Below are 22,755 nucleotides of genomic sequence, written 5' to 3' on the forward strand. Positions count from 1 at the left end.
ATATACATGTATGTGCATGTCTGACTGTGTGCTATGTGTACAGTTGTCTATCTGTATATATGTCTTTCTGTGTGAATGTCTGTATATGTATTTATGTCTACATACATATATATATATATATATATATATATGCACATGAATGTATGTTTGAATGTATGCATGACGGGGTAGCACGGTGATGCAGTGGTTAGCACTGCTACTTCACAGCTCCGAGGACCCGGGTTCAATCTCATCCCCGGGTCACTGTCCGTGTGGAGTTTGCGCATTCTCCCTGTGTCTGCGTGGGTCTCACCCCCACAACCCAAAGATGTGCAGCATAGGTGGATTGGCCACACTAAATTGCCGCTTAAAAGAAAATTGAATGTGTGCATGTATATGTATACGTGCACGTATATACATGTTGCTATTTACCCCCAGGTTACTTCTAAATGTGACGTGGAGATGCCGGTGTTGGGCTGGGATGAGCACAGTAAGAAATCTTACAACACCAGGTTGAAGTCCAACAGGTTTGTTTCAAATCACTAGCTTTTGGAGCACTGCTCCTTCCTCAGGTGAATGCCTCAGGGCACTGATGGTCACCTGAGGCTTCTTACTCTACTTCTAAACATGTTGACTGTCTCTCAGATCTATTTACATAGATGTCTGTTACCCTCCAGTACCTCATCCAAGTGTGTACTCTAGGAAGTGAGGGTTCACAATCAGATTCACTTGTATTCTCCTGACTTCTAAACAAACGTGTCTCACACAAATGCACACACACAAACACCCACAAGCACATCACATAAACAAGCATGTCACACGCACACACAAACAAGCATGTCATATTCACAAGCACATCACACAAACATGTCACGCACACACAAACAAACAAACACACATCCTGATTTTAACTCTCGTCAGGGGATATTGAGTGAGTTAAAATCTTGTTCACACATGCAGACTGCCCAGCAGGAGTCACAAGATAAATAGGAGGAACAGGGAGCATGGCTAATTATGTTTTCCCATTCCCAAACCAAGTTTATTGAGGTAAGTTGCAGTGCCTTAACTGGAGCCCAAATCGCTCAACATAGAGCAGGGATTGAACCTGGGACCCACTGATCGCTGCAGCTCATGGTTGAACCTTCACAGCAGCACATTCTCTCCCAGCTCTATCATTATAACAACTTGCATTTATGTAGTGCCTTGAACATGGCACAATGTCTCCACGCACAGCACAGGAACATTATCAGACAAAACTTGACACCAAACCACATTGGGAGATGTGTGAACAGGTGAACAAAACCTGGTCAAATAAATCAGTTTTAAGAAGGAGAGAAAGCCAGAGAGGCTGAGAGAGTTAGGGCTTAAACTCAGGGTGAGAGACTACAACTGGAGGGTTGTCAGGCTGGAGGTGGGTATAGAGCGAGAGAGAGAGGCCATGGCAGGATTTGAGATTGAGGCCTAGTCAGCCCGAAGCACTGGGTGAAAGGTGATTGGCGCGAGTCGGGACACAGGCCAGCAGCGCCTCGAGTGAACTGAAGTTTACATCGGGCACAAGGGAGGAGGCCTGACGGTAGAGCGTCGGAAAGGTCGAGTCTAAATTTAACAAAGGCATAATGAGGGTTTCAGCAACAAGTGGGCTGAGGCAGGGTCGGAGATTCCCCCATTACCCAATATACTGAATGAAAGTAGATGCTGAAGGAAGACCATGTGGGCTGATGGTTTCAATCGACAGTTCACTGAAGCGTATGACTAATCGAGCCGATTGCCATGTGTGGTAATTGCCGATGACAAACTTTGGCGGAAGTAGGTGACGTGTGTGGTTAAAATGTGCTGCGGTGGCCTTTGCCACATTGATTGTCCGAAGGCAAATTTGATTAGAATGGAAATCCGAAGACCCGCCAACAGTACCGGCACGGGGGATCATGTGGAATTCCTTAGACTTGAAAAAAATTCCGTTTGCCCTTCGTGGCTCTGATGAGAAATTCTGGACGAGATGGAAGCTGTTCTTGTCGCTATTTACAGATCTATTTGTTGTCGGCAGGTAAAGTGAGGGCGGTGGGGTGATGGGATAAGGGGGACGGAAAAAAAGGGAACGTTTTAATAGAAATAAGAGAAAACAAATCTCAAATTAGGAGGATAGTATTTTGTTTATTTTATTATTGATTGATTGTTTATATGTTGTCATGTATATTCCTTATTTGACTCAAAGTTTTTTTTAAAAATACCCCTCAAACAAAAACATCACTGATCTTGAAGGAAGGAAGCAACCAGAGGGGGAGACTGAAGGCAGCAGAGCTGATGATAGGTTCTCCTCCCACACATGGCATTTTGCACTGAAGGCGGTGCTGACCTCATGCTAAGAGGGTGTTTTCCACCGAGCTTGTTGCCGAGTTCAGGCGGTGCCAAAAGAAAGCGGATCTGCAAAACCTGGCCCCCCAAAAAAAAGAATGGGACAACGCTGCCATCAAGTACGGCCTACCGGGCAGGCTGCTCTCCCTTTGCCCCACTCCATTTTATCCCTATCCTGTCTGTGCGCCAATATTGTGGAACGGTTTGGAGAATTTTGCCCCCTGACATTTCCAACCCTACCCTTACCTGCCCACACACACACACACCAAGCAGCAGTAAACTCTTGCTGCTCAAAGGCACTAAAGTCCTGCTGGGAAACAATTCAATCGTTGCCCACCGTTCGGCCAAGCGTTGACCAGAATAAAAGGACGTTGAATTATGCAGATGGGTTGCACCACAGCCATACCCACTTTAAATGTGGGAAAATTATGGATCAGGGGCGTCATTCTCCGACCCCCCGCCGGGTCGGAGAATGGCCGTTGGCCGCCGTGAATCCCGCCCCCGCCCCCGCCGAAGTCTCCGCTCCCGGAGATTGGGCGGGGGCGGGAATCCAGCCGCGCCGGTTGGCGGGACCCCCCGCTGGATTCTCCGGCCCGGATGGGCCGAAGTCCCGCCCAGAAACTGCCTGTCCCGCCGACGTAAATCAAACCTGGTATTTACCGGCGGGACCAGGCAGCGTGGGCGGGCTCCGGGGTCCTGGGGGGGGCGCGGGGCGATCTGACCCCGGGGGGTGCCCCCACGGTGGCCTGGCCCGCGATCGGGGCCCACCGATCCGCGGGCGGGCCTGTGCCGTGGGGGCACTCTTTCCCTTCCGCCTCCGCTACGGCCTCCACCATGGCGGAGGCGGAAGAGACTCTCCCCACTGCGCATGCGCGGGAAACTTTCGGCGGCCGCTGACGCTCCCGCGCATGCGCGGGGAAACTGACAGCGGCCGCTGACGCTCCCGCGCATGCGCCGCATTTCCGCGCCAGCTGGCGGGGCAACAAACGCCATTTCCGCCAGCTGGCGGGGCGGAAATCCCTCCGGCGTCGGCCTAGCCCCTCAATGTTGGGGCTAGGCCGCCAAAGATGCGGAGACTTCCGCACCTTTTTGCCGGCGCGATGCCCGTCTGATTTGCGCCGGCTTTGGCGCCAGTCGGCGGGCATCCCGCCGTTGGGGGAGAATTTCGCCCCCTGATCTGATTGAGGTGTTTTGGGAGCTTCAAGGATTTCAGAGATGGATAGAGAGAAACTCTTTCCTCCTGTGAGTGAGTTCAGGGCAAGCGGGCCTAACCGTAGAATTTAAACATGATTGTTCGGGGGCTAATGTCACAAAGCATTTCTTCACACAGAATGATCATGAAAATCCAGAACTCTCTCCCTCCCTAACTGCTGTGAATGTGAAGAGAGAAAAATAAATCGGTTCCAATTGCCAAAGGGCTTTTAATTACACTGTGTAAAAACCCTTCTTTCATACGATTATGTTTGTTCATAGTTTGTCAAATACTAGAAAATGGAGGAAATTGAGGTTCGGATTTTCCAGAAAATCAGGAAAAATGGGCGGGACAGGAATTGATTGCATTTCTCCTGGGGGTGGGCCTCACCTTGCATAGGAGAGGGCCTTTGGAGCAGGAACCCTGCTTTTGACTTCTGTCACTGGGAGAGAGGGAGGGAATCAGGACTGCGTGCAGGGGGTCAAGGGTTGTTGCCATTGAAGTGACCAGAATCATTGACCTCCTGGCTCCATTGCTAGCACTCTTACCTTTAGATCACAAGGTTTCAGGTTCAAGACCTACTTTAGAGCAAAATTTAAGGCTGGTGCACAATGCAGTGTTAAGGGTGTGCTACACTGTTGGAGGTGCCATCTTTTGGATAGGATGTTAAACTGAAGCCCTGTATGCTCTGTCAGCTGGACATAAAAGATCCCATGGTACAAGGACGAAGAAGAGTTGGGGTGCTGGGGGTTCTCTCCAGTGTCCAAGTCAATATCTATCCCTCAATCAACATCACAAAAACAGAGTATCTGCTCATTATCACACTGATGTGGGGACTTGCTGTGTGCAAATGAAATGTTTCTTACATTACAGCTGTAACTTCATTTCAAAAGCATCTAATTGGTATAAAGCATTTTGAAGCACCCAGTGATCTAGTCCCGTGAAGTGACTATTTGCGATCGATATTAATGAAATGGATGAAGAGGCTAACTGTTTTGGCCAAATTTGCTGCTGATACGAAGATAGATGGGCAAGTAAGTTTATGAGGAGGATACAAAGAGCTTGCAAAGGGATTTCGAGAGATTAAGCGAGTGGGCAAAAATTTGGTCGTTGGCGTATAATGTGGGAAAATGTGAGATTGTCCATTTTGGCAAGAAGAATTGAAAAGCAAACTATTATTTAAATGGAGAGAGATTGCAGAATGCTGTGGTACAGAGGGACTTGGGTGTCATTGCACATCAATCACATACAGTTAGCTTGCAGGTTCAGCAAGTCATTAGGAATGGTGGCCTTTATTGCAAGGGAGATAGAGTCTGAAAGTAGGGAAGTCTTATTACAACTGTATAGGGCATTGGTGAGACCACACCTAAAGCACAATGTACAGTTTTAGTCTCCTTATTTAAGGAGGGATAAAAGTAAAGTCACCCTAGTCCCAGATGACCAAAGGCTGCTTTCCCCTTTGAGGGGGAGAGCTGACTGGTGGTGATTTAACCTGAGGATCACCACATCTCAGGCTGAGAAGGTGGGGCCTTCAGGAATAATCTCAACTGATATGGGAATTGAACCCATGCTGTTGGCTTTACTCTGCATCACGAACCAGCTGTCCAGCCACGGAGCTAAACCGGCCCTGTTGAAGGAGGGATATACTTGCATTAGGAGCACAGAGAAGTTCACTAGGCTGGGGTGAAGGTGTCATATGAGAAAATGTTGAACAGGTTGGGCCGATACTCATGTGAGTTTAGAAGAATGAGAGGTGATCTTATTGAAACATGAAAGAGTCTGAGGGAGTTTGACAGGGGTAGATGCTGAGAGGAGGTTGCCCATCATGGAGGAATCTCAAACTAGGGGGCACAATTTAAAAATGAGCCGTCTCTCAGTTAAGACGGAGATGAGGAGGAATTTTTTCTCTCAGAGAATCAGTCTTTGGAATTTTCCTGTTCAGGGAGTAGTGCAGGCTGGACCATTGACTATATTCAAAGACGAGGGCCGAAATTCTCCGGAAATGGCGCGATGTCCGCCGACTGGCGCCCAAAACTGCGCAAATCAGATGGGCATCGTGCCGCCCCAAAGGTACGGAATGCTCCGCATCTTTGGGGGCCGAGCCCCAACATTGAGGGGCTAGGTCGGCGCCGGTCGAATTTCCGCCCTGCCAGCTGGCGGAAAAGGCCTTTGGTGCCCCGGCAGCTGGCGCGGAAATGACATCTCCGGGCGGTGCATGGCAGGAGCGTCAGCGGCCGCTGACGGCATTCCCGCGCATGCGCAGTGGAGGGAGTCTCTTCCGCCTCCGCCATGGTGGAGACCGCGGCGGAGGCGGAAGGGAAAGAGTGCCCCCACGGCACAGGCCCGCCCGCGGATCGGTGGGCCCCGATCGCGGGTCAGGCCACCGTGGGGGCACCCCCCGGGGCCAGATCGGCCCGCGCCCCCCCCAGGACCCCGGAGCCCGCCCGCGCCGCCTTGTCCCGCCAGTAAGGTAGTTGGTTTAATTTACGCCAGCAGGACAGGCATTTTAGCGGTGGGTCTTCGGCCCATCCGGGCCGGAGAATCGTGCGGGGGGGCCCGCCAACCGGCGCGACGCGATACCCGCCCCCGCCGAATATCCGGTGGTGGAGACTTCGGCAACCGGCGGGGGCGGGATTCACGCCAGCCCCCGGCGATTCTCCGACCCAGCGGGGGGTCAGAGAATCTCGCCCCAGGTAAGTAGATTTTTGATTGACAGTGGAGTCAAGGGTAATGGGCGGGCCAGCAGGAAAGTGGAGTTAAGGTCACAATCCGATCAGTCATGCTGGAGCTGTCTCATGAGGCCATGTGCTCCAGTTTCTTATGATCTAATGATGGAGTCGCTAAAGATTTTTAAAAATAAATTCAGTGTACCCAAATCATTTTTTTTCCAGTGAAGGGGCAATTTAGCATAGCCAATCTATCTACACTGCACATCTTTGGAATTGTGGGGTGAAACCCACGCAGACACGTTGAGGGGTCGCTAAAGATGATATTTGTGCAGTCAGCAATGAGGAAATCCTGCCTTGCAGACAGAATCAAGTGTCCACTTGTCCTACTTCTCTCTGTCAACAAACAGCAAGATCATGGACGCTATTCTCCACCCCCACGCCGGGTGGGAGAATCGCCGGGGCGCCGCGTGAATCGCGCCACGCCGCTCCGACCCCCGCACGCGATTCTCCCACCCCTCGGAAACGAGCGGCGCGCGATTCGCACCGGGCCGCTCGGAAAACCGGCGAGCGGCGATTCTTCGGCCCGGATGGGCCGTGCAGCCGCTACAACATGACAGGTGCCGTCCACCCCTGGTCGCTGCCGGCGGGAACTCTGCGGGAACGCTGGGGGGGGCGGCCTGTGGGGGAGAGAGGGGGGTTCCTTCACCAGGGTGGCCTCCGATGGGGTCTGGCCCGCGATCGGCGCCCACCAATCGGTGGGCCGGCCTCTTCCCCCCCCACCCCCCGGGCCTACCTCCTTCCGCGCGCAGCCCCAGAACACCGGCCCCATGTTGGTGAGGGGCCGGCATGCGTAAGACGTTCCCCGCGCATGCGCAGGATGGTGCGGCCCAACTACGCATGCGCAGGATTGGGCTGCTCCAACTGCGCATGCGCGGGTTGGCGCGGCGCCCATTTGGCACCGTGTAAGGATGCTGGAGCGGCGTGAACCAACGCAGTGCTGGCCATCTGTGGGGGCCAGAATAGGTCGTGCCCGGGCCCTGTTCACGACGGCATTCACGACGGCGCGAACATTTGACCTCCATATTGTAGACTCGCCTCCCATTAGAATCCCTACAGTGCAGGTGGAGGCCATTTGGCCCATCGTGTCTGCACCGACTCTCCGAAAAAGCACCCCACTCAGGTCCACCCACCCACCTAATCCCCATAAACTCATCTAACCGGTGGATATTAAAGGGGCAATTTAGCATTGCCAATCCACCTAACCTGCACATCTTTGGACTGTGGGAGGAAACCAGAGCACCCGGAGGAAATGCACGCAGGCATGGGGAGAAAGTGCAAACTCCACACAGATAGTCCCTAGGACATGAATTGATCCCAGGCGCTGTGAGGCAGAAATGCTAACCACTGTACCACCGTGCCACCCCTGTAAGTTAGTATGTCTCCCACTGTAAAGGAGATGAGGTAACAAGCAAGTTAGACAAAGGAGAATCAGTGGATGTGATTTATTTAGATTTCCAGAAGGCCTTTGACAAGGTGCCGCCTGGGAGACTGTTAAATAAGTTAAAAGCCCATGGTGTTAAGGGTAAGATCCTGGCATTGATAGAGGATTGGCTGGCTGGCAGAAGGCAAAGAGTGGGGATAGAGGGGTCTTATTCAGGATGGCAGCTGGTGACAAGTGGTGTACCTCAGGGGTCGGTGCTGGGACCACAGCATTTTCCAATATACATTAATGACCTGGAAGAAGGTACTGAAGGCACTGCTGCTAAGTTTGCAGATGATACAAAGATCTGTAGAGGGACAGGTAGTATTGAGGAAGCAAGGGGGCTGCAGAAGGACTTGGACAAGCTTGAAGAGTGGGCAATGAAGTGTCAAATGAAATACAATGTGGAAAAGTGTGAGGTTATGCACTTTGGAAGGAGGAATTTAGGCATAGACTATTTTCTAAATGGGGAAATGTTTCAGAAAGCAGAAGCACAAAGGGACTTGGGAGTCCTTGTTCATGATTCTCTTAAGGTTAATGTGCAGGTTCAGTCGGCAGTTAAGAAGGCAAATGCAATGTTAGCATTCATGTCAAGAGGGCTAGAATACAAGACCAGGGATGTACTTCTGAGGCTGTATAAGGCTCTGGTCAGACCCCATTTGGAGTATTGTGAGCAGTTTTGGGCCCCATATCTATGGAAGAATGTGCTGGCCTTGGAAAGGGTCCAGAGGAGGTTCACAAGAATGATCCCTGGAATGAAGAATTTGTCATATGAGGAACGTTTGAGGACTCTGGGCCTGTACTCGTTGGAGTTTAGAAGGATAAAAGGGCATCTTATTGAAACGTACAAGATACTGCGAGGCCTGGATAGAGTGGACATGGAGAGGATGTTTCCACTTGTAGGAAAAACTAGAACCAGAGGACACCATCTCAGATTAAAGGGACGACCCTTTAAAACTGAGATGGGGAGGAATTTTTTCAGCCAGAGGGTGGTGAATCTGTGGAACTCTTTGCCGCAGAAGGCTGTGGAGGCCAATTCACTGAGTGTCTTTAAGACAGAGATAGATAGGTTCTTGATTAATAAGGGGATCAGGGATTATGGGGAGAAGGCAAGTGAATGGGGATGAGAAAATATCAGCCATGATTGAATGGCGGAGCAGACTCGATGGGCCAAGTGGCCTAATTCTGCTCCTATGTCTTATGGTCTTATGGACATCCTTGATAAATCGGTGCACTGTGAACTGAGAGATGTCATTGATGTCACATGGAGGGTAGAATTTACAAGGGAGAGTGTAATCATTTTGAGTTTATGTTGCTAATCTAAGTGTGAGGCCCCCAGTATTATATTTCCACAGTGAGTTAAGTAAGTACGAGGTGGCTGACTCATCAGGGTAAGGTGAGGACGGCTGACTGAGTGATGACTCACACAATGCTCCCGGCAGCGAGAGGGTCAGCTGTACCCAGAATCAGCCAACACATGGACATAAATCACCAGATAACTGGGGCGCAAGGCCACATTTTTCTTAAATTACAGTACACCCTGGGTAAATGGGAACAATTTACTCCTGTCTGGTTCCATTTGGCCCATGTGCGTGCCAGATGTTTTACAGGAAAGAGCCACCTGCAAGCACAGAATGTTCCCCCACCCTGCACCCTTACTGCTCCCCCCCCGGATACATCACGCAAATGCCCATCTCAGTTTGTATGCTGGAAATATGACTGTTTCACATGGAGAGAAGCGCCCCTGGTCCTGTTCTGTCACCCCAATTTCCTGAAATCTGAACAAGGAAGAGTAACTCTATTTAGTTAACTTTTCGTGTCCATCTGCTGTTGAGCTGGTGCATAATACCTTACCTGTTATTTTGTTTATTTATTTTTTATTATTATTTTTTTCTTTTTTTGTGTGGCATGTTTGTGTGTGCCCTTCTCTTCTATATATATATATATATATATATATAATTCTGTGTACATAACGGTAAATATACTTTGTTCAAAAACCCAATAAAAAACATTTCTAAAAAAAAACTTTTTGTGTCCATTGACCCTTCCACAGAGCTCCCTAGAAAGGTGATATGGACTCAAAAGTTTAACTCTGCTTCTCTCTTCACAGATGCTGCCAGGCCTGTTGCATTTTCCGATATTTTCCGTTTTTAATTCAGATTTCCAGCTATTTTGATTTTATACCCTATTCAATCATTGGCCATTTTTCCAGTTCGCACCCCAGCAACCTAGAGTTTTCCAAGTTAGCTACTAAAGATCATCTCAAAGCACGTTGACAGTGGGGGAACTCCACAGTCTCATTAGTATCTACCACAACCCTGCATTGACACGTGGAATATCTGCTCCAGGTGCCATCATGTGTAGCATGCATTGAATGTGTAGAGCTCTAAAGTGGCAGATAGGGTTGCCAGTCCCTCCAGGCCTGGCCAAGCGTCTCCAGAAATTGAAGATCAATCTCCAGGACACTGCTGTGGAGAACCCTGGAGGAAAATCATGAGGACTTTTAATTTCTTTATTGTAAATTTTCTTTGAAAATTTCTCTTTGCCAGATATTAAAATATTGAAAATGGGGGAAACAAGCTACCTGGCTCACAGTCACACATCACCCAATTAGGTGCAGAACCTTTCTATATTCCAAACGGTGAGGAAGGCTGCATCACGAGAATGGATGTACAAGCCGGTGAATAGCTGGAGCACAAAGGCAAGTCATATTATGTAACCTCCAGGAATACATTTAAGCAATTACCATTGGCAACCCTAGTAGGAACCTGGAGCAAGCCCAGGCCGGAGTGAGAGGGGGTGGGCGACAGTGGGGTAGGAGGTTGGCTCCAAGCTCGAGAGCCTGCTCCAGGTAGGAGGGCCAGCTTCAGTCTAAAGAGCTGGCTCAAGGCCAGAGAGTTGGCTCCAGGCCAGAGGACTAGAGTCTCCAGGCAGGTGGGCCAACTCCAGATCATGGGGGCAATTCCAGACCAGAGGGCTGACACCAGCCCGGAGGGGCAGCTCCAGGCTAGAAGGCTGGCTCTGGGCAGCGGGGACCACTCCATGCTAGAAGGCCAGTTTCAGGCCGAAGAGTCAGCTCTTGGCTAGAGGGCGAATCCAGGCAGGAGGGCCTTATCCAAGCAGAATGAAAGAATGGTGCTTGCATAGCACTAAAGATTCCTTGTGGCCTTTGAGGATGTACAAAGTACTTTGCACAGCATGACAGCGAGTGGAAGAGCCCACTGGCACCATCAGTGTGGTTATTTGTGGCTGTTGTACAAAACTGTTGTGCACACTGGAGTATTTTCATGATGAATGTCTGATGAGGAGCCAGAACTAAGTACACTTGTGGACTCTTTAAGGAGCAAGAAGAACTGGTGGCACAGAAGGTCCTAGGCTCCAATCTTTGGGAATCTGTTCTTTGGATTCACCAAAATGGGCGATCATCTGATCTGAAGTCCACCCAAATACCCAGGTGGCTAAAGATGCTGAGGGATGGGCAAGGGACAGGGTCATGTCACAAAGGTGCAGAGATTAGGGCAGACATCGCTCTGATCAACTTATCATCCATGCCACCAGGTATCCAACTCAAAAGTTTGCGCTGGTGTTAGAGAGCAGATCCAGGATCATCAATACCTGCAGGGAATTCTACCAACCAAGTGGAAATAGGAACCAAGCCATTCCATCTCGAGGATCCCCAGAACCCAGCAACCTCACCCCAGTGACCTGCAATGGGATCGCACATTGAAGGAGCGCTGGATTAGATTGGCGTCATCTTTATCGCCTGCTCTACCTCGATTCGAGGGTGCGTCTATTCAGCATGAGTTTCTGCCAGGACTGGACAGGCCAATTCTCAAACCACAGGGCAGGATGACCTACAAGGTGGTGGGATACAGACTCAGGATTTGCTTCCTTTTCATTCCCTTCTTCTCCTCCACTCTGCCTATTCATTAAGACGTTGTGACTCAAAGCATGATGTAGCTTGGAGGACAAGTTGTTGATATTTTGAATCATTGGTTGTCAGTTCCTCGCAGTCATTAATGTCAATGCAGCCAGGCTTCGAGGTGAGTTTCAGAGTGTCTTTGAAGCATTTTCCTCGTCCTCCCCTGGAACGCCAGTCATTTGCGAGTTGGGAAAACAAGACCTGATGGGAGAGACTTTTCATCCCCAGTGTCCAGTCCACCTTAGGATTTGCAGCAGTTTTGCCTGAATGTTTGTAACGAGATTAGAAAATACAGCTTTGATAAAGGGTCATCCAGGTTCAAAATGTTAGCTCCTTTCACGGTGGCACAGAGGTTAGCACTGCTGCCTCACAGCACCAGAACCCTGGTTCAATTCCAGCCTTACTGCGCTGTAATGTTCTATCTATGTTAACTGATGGGCTTTAGAGTGGTTTCACAGGTCGGCGCAACATCGAGGGCCGGAGGGCCTGTACTGCGCTGTAATGTTCTATCTATCTTGGGTGACTGTCTGTGTAGACTTTGCACTTTCTCCCCGTGTGTGTGTGGGTTTCCTCTGGGTGCTCCGGTTTCCTCCCACAGTCCAAAGATGTGCAGGTCCAATGGATTGGTCATGATAAAATGCCTGTAGTGTTAGTTAGGGTTATGCGGGTGATAGGGTGGGGGAGTGGGCCTTGGTAGGGTACTTGTTCAGAGGGTCGGTGTAGGCTCGATGGGCCGAATGGCCTCCTTCTGCACTGGAGGAATTCTATGATTCTCTCTCCGCAGATGGTGTCAGACCTGATGAGATTGTCCAGTATTTTCTGTTTTTGTGATAGAGAATGCAACACTCTATATATCCAACATCACCGAGGAAAAGAAGTGAGAAGCGGAAAAATAGACAAGTGGTACAATATTTACATCATAGCCAATGAAATACTTTTGAAGGATAAATACTGCTATAGGGAAACTTTGCAGCAAATATGTACAACAAGATCTCATAAACAGTAATGAAATAAAAGTTAAATAATTCTTTTTAGTGATGTTTGGTTGACAGTTAAATATTGGCCACAACACATTCTTCCTCAAGTTGCGAATGGGATCGTTCAGATTCACCTGGGAGATCAAGCAGGGCCTTGACTTAACATCTTAGCTGAGAGACAGCAGGCAGAATCTTGTGGGGGTGCCAGGGATCTCAGTTGCCAGCTGGAGAGCCACGGGATCCCAAAGCTTGCCACATCATGTGCTGATTGGGCATCTGACAGACCAATGGTGGGCTTTCCCTGAGATCAAGTTCCCACGAGTGCAGAAATCCCACCCATCGAGAGCAGCCAGCTAATCAGATGCCATCAGATCCATTGAACAGCAGTGCCACCAGAGAGATGGTGGCTGCTACTAGTAAGGCTGAAGATCATTGCTGGAATCGAGGCCACAAGTGCGTGATGGCAGGGAGGGTGGGGTAGAGGAGAGCGGCAGTACAGGCAGGAGGGTGGTCTCAGGGGTCCCCTGCCTTCCTGATGCAGGGTCCCTCAAACGAGCACCAAGTGCCTTTGAAGAAGGGATGCCGCCTCACTCAATCATCTCTATCATGCCCCGCCCCCCTGGGAGCCTGCAAGAAATAACTTGTCATGCTCCACTGCCTGCCGGTCGGGTCATAACAGTAGTGGCAGGATGAGGCCCTAAAATGGCCTTCCCACCACAGACCGAATCAGTGTGGTGTGGAGGCAGGAAGGTGGCAGGGTTCCCAACTCTCACCTTATTAAATGTACCCCAACCAGCAAACTCCCCACAGGTGAGGGGATGTGATTCCACCTAGCCTCTCTGACAGCGCAGCACTCTCTTAGTGGCACTTATGCCTTGTGAGGGACTTGAACCCACAACCTTCTGACTCAGAGACAAGACGCACTGAAAATGAGATGGAAATAATTAATCAGACATCAAGATATATCAGTATTGATATTTACTTTGAGGGTGATGCGCGATCAATTACACTCAAGACGAAGTGATTTCATAACTGAAGGCTTTAATCTACTAGAACTTGTTCCCCAGCAGCTTCGGTACAGAAAGTGAAGGCTGCTGGGACGGCACCGTTTCTTATACTCCGCCTGTCAGGGCGGAGCTACGTAACAACAGTCACTAAACTCCTGGGTTTAACCAATGGTCATCAGCCGCTTAGGTACCGCAATACCTGGTACTACCACAGAGGGACTTGGCCTTTTAAGCTGAAGTGTAAGCCTGGATGTGGATCGGTGATGATTGAGAGACAATTGGGGCTTGTGGTGGTCTGTCAAGCCTGCAGACCCTTATCCAGGAATGTTAGTAAGGGACAGGGATGGGGCTTTCACGGGAATGTGGGATGGAAGGCAATACTTTTTACCAATCTTTTAAGTTGCGGTTCAGTAATTGGAACCAAGAATAATACCACAGATGAAAATATTCAGCCATCATGCACATGGTCGCCCTTTGAAAGAGCTATCTAACTCCACTTCACTCCATTACTCCTAGTCAGCATTCAATCCGCTTCCTCTGTTCTTTCAGGCAGCGCTTCCAAATCAGAGAAACTCAGAGTAAAACATGATTCTCCTCATCTCCCTGCTCGGCCTTTTTCCAATGTGTTTGTTTTATTAATTTCCAAGATGTGGGGGACGCTGGCTAGGCCAGGATTCCTTACCCATTCCTAATTGCCCTTGAGAAGATGGCGGTGAGCTGTCTTCTTGAACCGCTACAGGCCTTATGGTGCAGGTACACCCAGAGTGCTGTTGGGGCAGCAGACCCAGCAGCAGTGAAGGAACGGGGATATATTTCCAAGACAAGGTAGTGAGTGACTTGGTGGGGACCCTCCAGGTGGTGGGGTTCCCACGTATCTGCTACCCTTATCCTTCTAGATGGTACGAAGTCTTACAACACTTTAACCTGGTGTTGTAAGACTTCGTACTGTGCTCACCCCAATCCAACGCCGGCATCTCCACATCATGGCTTCTAGATGGTAGTGGTCGTGGGCTTGGAAGGTTCTGTCTCAGGAACCATGGTGAGTTTCTACAGTGCATCTTGTAGATGGTACACAGGGTTTCTACAGTGCGTCGGTGCAGGGAGTGAATGTTTGTAGATGGGATGTCAATCAAGCAGGCTGCTTTGTCCTGGATGGTGTTGAGTTTCTTGAGTGTTGTTAAAACTGCACTCATCCAGTCAATGCGAGCGTATTCCATTACAATCCTGGCAGGTGCGAAGTGGACAGGCTTTGGAGAGTCAGGAGGTGAGTTACTTGCCGCAGGATTCCTAGCCTCTGACCTGCTCTTGTAGCCACAGTATTGATATGGTTAGTCCAGTTAAGCTTCTGATCAATGGTAACACTCAGGATGGTGATAATGGTGGATTCAGTGATGGTAATGCCAGTGAGTGTCAATGGGTAATGGTTAGATCCTCTCTTACTGGAGATGGTCATTGCCTGCCATTTGTGTGGTGTGAATGTTACTTTCCACTTATCAGTCCAAACCTGGAGATTGTCCAGGTCTTGCTGCATTTGGACATGGACTGCTTCATTAACTGAGGAGTTGCGAATGGTGCTGAACATTGTGCAGTCATCTGCAAACATCCCACTTCTGACCTTATGGTGGAAGGGAGGTCAATGATGAAACAGATGAAGATGGTTGGGCCTAGGACACTACTCTGAGGAACTCCTGCAATGATGTCTCAGAACTGAGATGCTTGACCTCCAACCACCACAGCCATCTTCCTTTGTGCCAGGTATGACTCAAACCAGTGGAGAGTTATTGTGCTGATTCCCAATAACTCCAATTTTTCTAGGGCTCCTTAACACCACACTCGGTCAAATTTTCTTGAATTCAGTTTTACGGGATGTGGGCTTCGCTGGCTATTGCAGCATTCATTGTCCATCCCTAATTGCCCTTGAGAAGGTGGTGGTGAGCTACCTTCTTAAACTGCTTCAGTTCATGTGGTATAGGTACATCCACTGTGCTGTTAGGGAGGGAATACCAGGGTGTTGCCCCAGCAACAGTGAAGGAACGCCGATATATTTCCAAGTCAGGGTGGTGAGTGACTTGGAGAGGAACCTCCAGGTGGTGGGGTTCCCAGGTATCTGCTGCTCTTGTCCTTCTGGATGGTGGTGGCCATGGGGTTGGAAGGTGTTGTCTAAGGAGTCTTAGTGAGTTCCTGCAGTACATTTTGTAGATGGTACACATGGCTGCTACTGTGCACACACCTGACTTATAGATGGTGGACAGGCTTTGGGGAGTCAGGAGGTGAGTTACTCGCTACAGGATTCCCAGTCTCTGATCTGCTCTTGTAGCTATAGTATTAATATGGCTAGTCCAGTTCAGATTCTGGTCAGTGCTAACCCCCAGGATGTTGATTTTGGGGGATTCAGCGATGGTAAAGCCACTAAATGTCAAGGGGCGACGGTTAGATCCTCTCTTACTTGAGATGGTCATTGACTGGCACTTATGTGGTGCGAATGTAACTTGCCACTTGTCAGCCCAAGCCTGGATATTGTCCAGATCTTGCTGCATTTAAACATGGACTGCTCTAGTGTCTGAGGAGCTGTGAATGATGCTGAGCATTATGGAGTCATCTGCAAACATCTCCACTCCTGACCTTATGATGGAAGGAAGGTCATTGATGAAGCAGCTGAAGGTGGTTGGGCCTAAGACACTACCCTGAGGAGCTCCTGCTGTGATGTCCTGGAGCTGAGATGATCAAACCTCGAACAATCACAACCATCTTTCTTTGTGCCAGGTCTGACTCCAACCAGAGGAGGGTTTCCCCCCTGATTCTCATTGACTCCAGTTTAGTTAGGGCCCCTTGATGCTTTACTCAATTAATTGCTACCTTGATGTTAAGGGCAGTCACTCCCACCTCACCTCTGGCATTCAGCGCTTTTGTCCATGTTTGAACCAAGGTTGTAATGAGGCCAGGAGCTGAGTGACCCTGGCGGAACCCAAATTGAGGGTCCGTGAGCAGGTTATTGCTGAGTAAGTGCCACTTGATAGCACTGTTGATGACCCCTTCCAACACTTTACTGATGATTGAGAGTAGACTGATAGGGCAGTAATTGGCTGGGTTGGATTTGTATACAGGACATACCTGGACAATTTTCACATTGCCAGGTAGATACCAGTGTTGTAACTGTACTGGAACAGTTTGGCTAGGGGTGCGGCAGGTTCTGGAGCACAAGTCTTCTATATTATTGCTGGAATATTCTCATGGCCCATAGCCTTTGCAATATCCAGTGCCTTTGACAATTGCTTCATGAGTCCTGCATTGTCCGTTAACCTGATGACCTTCCATGAGTCGATACCATGTCCTCGTATATGGGGCAGCGAAGAACGTCACCTCTGCATAAGTGAAATGTCCTTGTAGTTTGGTTGGGGTTACAGATGTAGATGATATTTCCTTTTTCCAGTTCCGTCGCCGATGTCACTCCAAGCGAGGCGAGGCCGAAGATTACATAGGCGGTGCGCAGCCACCCCATCATGCTCCACACCTGTAAAACAGCACTGGGGAAGGGAGGCAGGTTAGTGACCGACCTTTTTACAATGGTGGAGGTGGACCCAAGCACTCCGCCCCTTCACTTTAACTGCAGTGGGGGTGGTAAGGAGAACTTGGAAGGGCCCCTCCCATCGCGGCTCCGACCCTTTCCGAGTCCAATTTCTGACCATGACATAACTACCAGGCTGCACTGAAAGCGAGCTATGTAATGGGGACGGGTGAGCCGCGCGGACCTGGCCATGGAGCTCTTTGAGGACCTTAGTGAAGGCTAGAACATAGGTAGTCATTTCTTCAGTTATATGGTGAAACTGAACCAGTCTGGGAACATGCAGGTTCTAAGGGGCGTGCCATGCAACGGGGAGCAACTTAAGCCACGTCAGTCCCGTGTCTGCTCTCAATTTAGCCAATTTAGTTTTGAGGGTCTGATTGTGTCTCTCAACCAACCCGGCCGCCTAAAATGAGGGCCGTTATCAGAACTTTATCCACAGTAGCAGCTATATTATCGGTAGTCGGATACGCCTCAACCCATCTGCTAAACACATCCACAGTGACCAAAACATATTTATAACATTGACACCTTTCCAACTCAACCACAAGGGATACCTTTGCCAGTGTTATATTGCTGACAAATCAAACACCGATTACTGATACTTTGGGCCAACCCCTGCATTTTAGGGTGCCACCAAGTGTCCAGCAACAAAAATCACTAGTTCCCCGAGCCCCACAATGAGTTGCAAAGTGTACACATTCGATGACCCATGAAGCCAGTACATCAGACATACAAGTCTGATGTGTTGGCGTGGTCCATAAAGAGGAAACAGAATCATATGTACAACCTAACCGTTTCCACATTTGTTTATCACTCTCAGGAGCGTCCTCCTGTAACCTTATGACGTCTTGGATGGTTGGCATTGGCTTGTCAGAGGCAGACCTATTTATAATGTTTAGTCTGACTTAACATTTTAGGCACCATCACTTGCTGAATTTGCGCGGCTGTCCGCGCTGCACAGTCTGCTTGTTCATTACCAACGTCAACTGGGGTCTTACCGTTTGTATGGGCAGCGCATTTAATGACGGAAATCTGCGCGGGCATAAGGAGGGCCTGCAGTAGGTCATTAACTAAACCCTGGTGGGATATTTCCGTGCCGGCCGAGGTATGGAATCCCCTATTCTTCCAGAGCTGTCCGAAGTCATGAACTACCCCGAAGGCGTATCGTGAGTCAGTATAAATATTTACCCAGCGATCTGAAGTGTGTACTCTGTTGGGTCTGAATGATCCACTGCCCTCCTTATCATAGGCCCCAGATCCTTGGCATGGTACTGGTCGTGGACCTGACGTGTAATATGAGGGCCTACAGAAGCTGACTGTGGCCATAAATGTGGTGGTATAGTAACAAAATTAGCTGTACCTTCTTTTCCCGTGACTGTGGCTGTAATCTTGACTGGTCATTCGGTCCCAATTAACGGCCGGTATTTGTCCTCCAACTCCCTGTTCTGTCCGGTTCTGTCATAGGCCAGGGTAACGTGGTGCAGTGAATGTTCAATGTCTAACGTCCACCACTGGGGAGTGATAGAAATATAGCACTGTTGTCTCATCCTCCATGATTGAACTGTTACCCCTTCGTCTCCGCGCTCTAGCTGTAGCTGGAAGATACACAGTAAACCTCAGGCCAACAAGTTACAGTCCAATTCAGTAGTCACCACAAACTGATGATCTTTAGACTTATTCTCCTCAGTGACTGTCACAGGTTCAGAAATAGGATACTCACACACCTGTCCTTGGAACCCCGACAAATGCTGGGTGTGGTCGGATAGTGGTAGTCGAAGTTCTGATTGCATCGAAGACATGACTGCTCCAGTGTCGATTACAAATGGGTAATGTTGATTTCCTATCTGCAGAGAGATAATAGGTTCCCTGTCCGATTGGAGAGTCCTTATGACTAAATTAGCTAGTCAATCTTGTGTTGGGAAAGGGTTTGCCTGGGATAAGTCGGTGTACCTCATCTGTCCTCCCCTTGGTGGGTACCCCCTCCTTTGGGTCGGGTAGTCTCCTTCTGCTACCCGTCTTTTAAAGGGACATTCCTGATGCCAGTGATCTGTGCGGCCTCAATTAAAACATGCATTGTTCCTTCTATATCTGCCCCGTCCTCTTCTCCCAGTAGACCAATAGCCCCTCAGAGGGGGCGGCAGTTGTAGAGCTGTTGGTGCATACGGTGGGCCATAAAGAGGGGCTGAGGGTCCATTTGGGTGGGTTTGATATCCTCCCCCGTGTTGATCCACCCACCCAAGGTCACAATATTGGGGTTCCAGCTGGTAAGCCACCGTATCTGCCGTTGGTTGGGGTCTCAGATCATCCTTTTTCATGACATACTCAGTCTTAATCTTTGTAACTGAGCCTCCTTCCTGGCCTACACCCTCCTTCCAATAAAATCTGACTGCCCGGGCCATCTGGGAAGGGTCATTCTCTGTCCAATTCATGTTATTACATTTCACGGCAGTAGCCACGGAAGGTGGTAGGCAATGCATTAACATAGCACAATATTGAGGGGAATTCTGACCATTTTGGTACAGCAAGTCGCCTGACTGCGCACGGTAGATTTCATTAAAACGTTCCAGAAATTCCTCTGGCTCCTCAGTCTTTTTAGGTTTGAGGTCTAAGATAGCAGAGATGTTTATGGGCTTTTGAAATGTGGCATTCAACGCATTCAGGATTTGTGCCCATCTATCATCGTCCGTAGCATGGGCTTGCTGAAGTGCGGCGTGGCTAGAATAATTCAAGTGGTTGAGATGACTGCGGTACTCTGCTGGGGTTAAAACCTGCTGGACGAGGGCCCAGAGGTCCCTAGAATCAAGTTGATAAACTGAGATGGTAGTTCTCAGATAGTCCACGAAAGCAGCAGGAGATTTCATCCCGTCTGGAATTGCAGCCAGAATAGCCATCATCTCACTGGGTCTCCATGGGAAATAAACGTCTATTGTGGGCTGGGCTGCTGCTGTTGCAGCATCAGGGTTGGGCATTTTCCTAATCAGCAACTGTCTCAGAGTCTCACTAGGGGGCGCTTTAGCGGATTCCTCTGGCTCTTCAAAGACTTCAACGTCCTTTCCTTCCGATAGGGGGAGCTCCGGCTCCCCAGAACCATTCCCGTCCTCTTCCTTTGTTTTCATACTTTTCTGTCCTACCATATTGGTCTTAAGGGATCTAGGTGGTATGCGTAATTGTTTCTGGATAGGATCAGGCCCCTCTCTCATTGTCCGAGATTGGGTCCTAGAGCTAACTGGGCTTGGGGAACAGAGCTCCCCTTCTCTAACAGACGGTGAAGGTGCAGAAATAGGGCCCAAACTATCAACCAAAGGGACTGGCGAGGCTGGCATGATTTGAATCTGGGGAGCAGTGACTGGATATAAATTATGATACCCTGGTGGTTCTGGAATTAGTGCAGACAATGCTACTGGTGCTGTCGGGACACTATCCGACATGGTTCAATTCTCTAAGTCATCATCTGCCTCTGTCAATGCAAGGCCAGCCATTGAACTACGTAGCCCCATTTTTTTTTTTACTCGAGTCTGCCCCACTAGGTGTCTCCCTCTCTTTACTTGCGCGTTTTTTGAATGCACGCTCCTTTTTCAAGATCTCCAGAGTTTTCTGGTTCCCCCCTTCACTAATTGGAATCCCCATTTTAAGGGCATTTTCTTGCCAACTTGATAACATGATCTTATCCCTCTCCTCTTGACAATATTGTCTCCATAATCCAATTAACTCTTTGGCTTTCATACTTTGGCTCTTTTTCCAGATTTCACCCTGAATTTTCTTAATGATGTTCAGATCTTTAGTGCCCCCTAGTGCCATTCGTCACCCAATTTCTTCCTTAAAGTTGCTGACATTTTTCTAAAATATGTTGCTTTATCTGGATAAATATCACATAATATTTGCAATGAACTGCTTGGATCACTCGTGTCTTCCAAGCAATTCCCCATAATCTCGAACTAGTCCTCAAGACTGCGTTGTTTGCCACTACAGTCCAAGGATACAATTTTAGCGTAATCAACTATAGTTTCCAAAACACACGTGGAACTGAACCATCCTTCCGACGTCCCATCAATTCCAAAACACCCATGGAACTGAACCGTCTTTCTGACGTCCCATCAATTCCAAAACACACGTGGAACTGAACCATCTTTCCGACGTCCCATCAATTCCACAATCAGCTCAAAACTGAACTATCAATCTTATGATATCCCATCAGTTTTTTTTTTAACCCTCAGTCGCACCTACATCGACTGAACTTGTAATTTTCTAATCCAAAGACTGACCTTTGATTTCGTCGAGACGATCTTTCCGTACCAACCGCGAGTGACCAGACCAATCAGACCATGAGAAGAGGGGAAAATCAATGTGGTCATTTTCCAGCTACACACATTGCGGGCCCATTTCCACTTTCCTTGTCCAACATCAGTCCAATTCTGATTTCGCAGCTGGCTGGTGACCGTCTGGAAACCTCCCGGATTTTGGCACCAAATGACAATATTGAATTCTTTACCCGTCAGTCTGGCCTCAATAAAACTCAAGATGGATTTGTAGGTATAGTATTATTTATTTTTAACCAACTTGCAAGGCTGACTCGCTCCACAGAGATTCAGAACATACAAGTGGTCTCCTGGAGCTCCAGAACCGAGTGGTATCGGAGACAAAGAAATCTTTACAAATCTCATTCAAATGGCATCAAGTTTCACATACAAGATTCCCATAGGTCATCCTATACACCTCCTGACCTGGCCATATATCCTGATTGGCTCACTTCGGATTCCTTGACCCTGGGCCTCTTGTTACCCAGCATCCTTTTCCCCATCCTTGCCATGCTTTCTGAATCCCTTTGTCCTTTGTTTGTGAACTCACTACTATCAGACTGGCTCACATCTACATTATTGTAACTAATATTTGAACTAACTATTTTATATCACATTCGTTTGTTCAATTCCTCACCTTCAGCCATTTCTTGATATCACGTGGAGTGAATCGAATTGGCTGAAGACTGACATCTGTGATGCTGGGGACCTCCGGAGAAGACCGAGATGGATCATCCACTTGACACTTCTGGCTGAAGAATATTGCGAATGCTTCAGCCTTGTCTTTTGCACAGATGTGCTGGGCTCCTACATCATTGTGGATGGGGATATTTGTGGAGCCTCCTCCTCCAGTGAGTTGTTTAGTTGTCCACCACCATTCACGGCTGGATGTGGCAGGACTGCCGAGCTTAGATTGGATCCATTGGTGTGGGATCACTTAACTCTATCACTTCCTGCTTTGCTGTTTGGCACACAAGTAGCCCAGTCTTGTAGCTTCACGAGGTTGACACCTTATTTTTAGATATGCCTGATGTTGCTTCTGGCATGTCCTCCTGGACACCTCATTGAACCAGGGTTGATCCCCTAGCTTGGTGGTAATGGCAGAGTGGGGGCTATGAGGTTGCAGATTGTGGCTGAGTACAATTCTGCTGCTACTGATGGCCCTCATGGATGTTCCACCCCCTTGTGTATCATCTGGTTTGTCAGTCTTCCTGCCAGTGGTAATAGTTCAACAGTTTTGTAGACCGGGTGGTCACATGGATGTTCGGAATGAAGGAGTTTTCCTAAAGCGTGGCAAGAGACACAGCATGCTCAGTA

This window comes from Scyliorhinus torazame, chromosome 2 (assembly GCF_047496885.1).
Source record: "Scyliorhinus torazame isolate Kashiwa2021f chromosome 2, sScyTor2.1, whole genome shotgun sequence".
In the NCBI taxonomy this organism is placed as follows: Eukaryota; Metazoa; Chordata; class Chondrichthyes; order Carcharhiniformes; family Scyliorhinidae; genus Scyliorhinus; species Scyliorhinus torazame.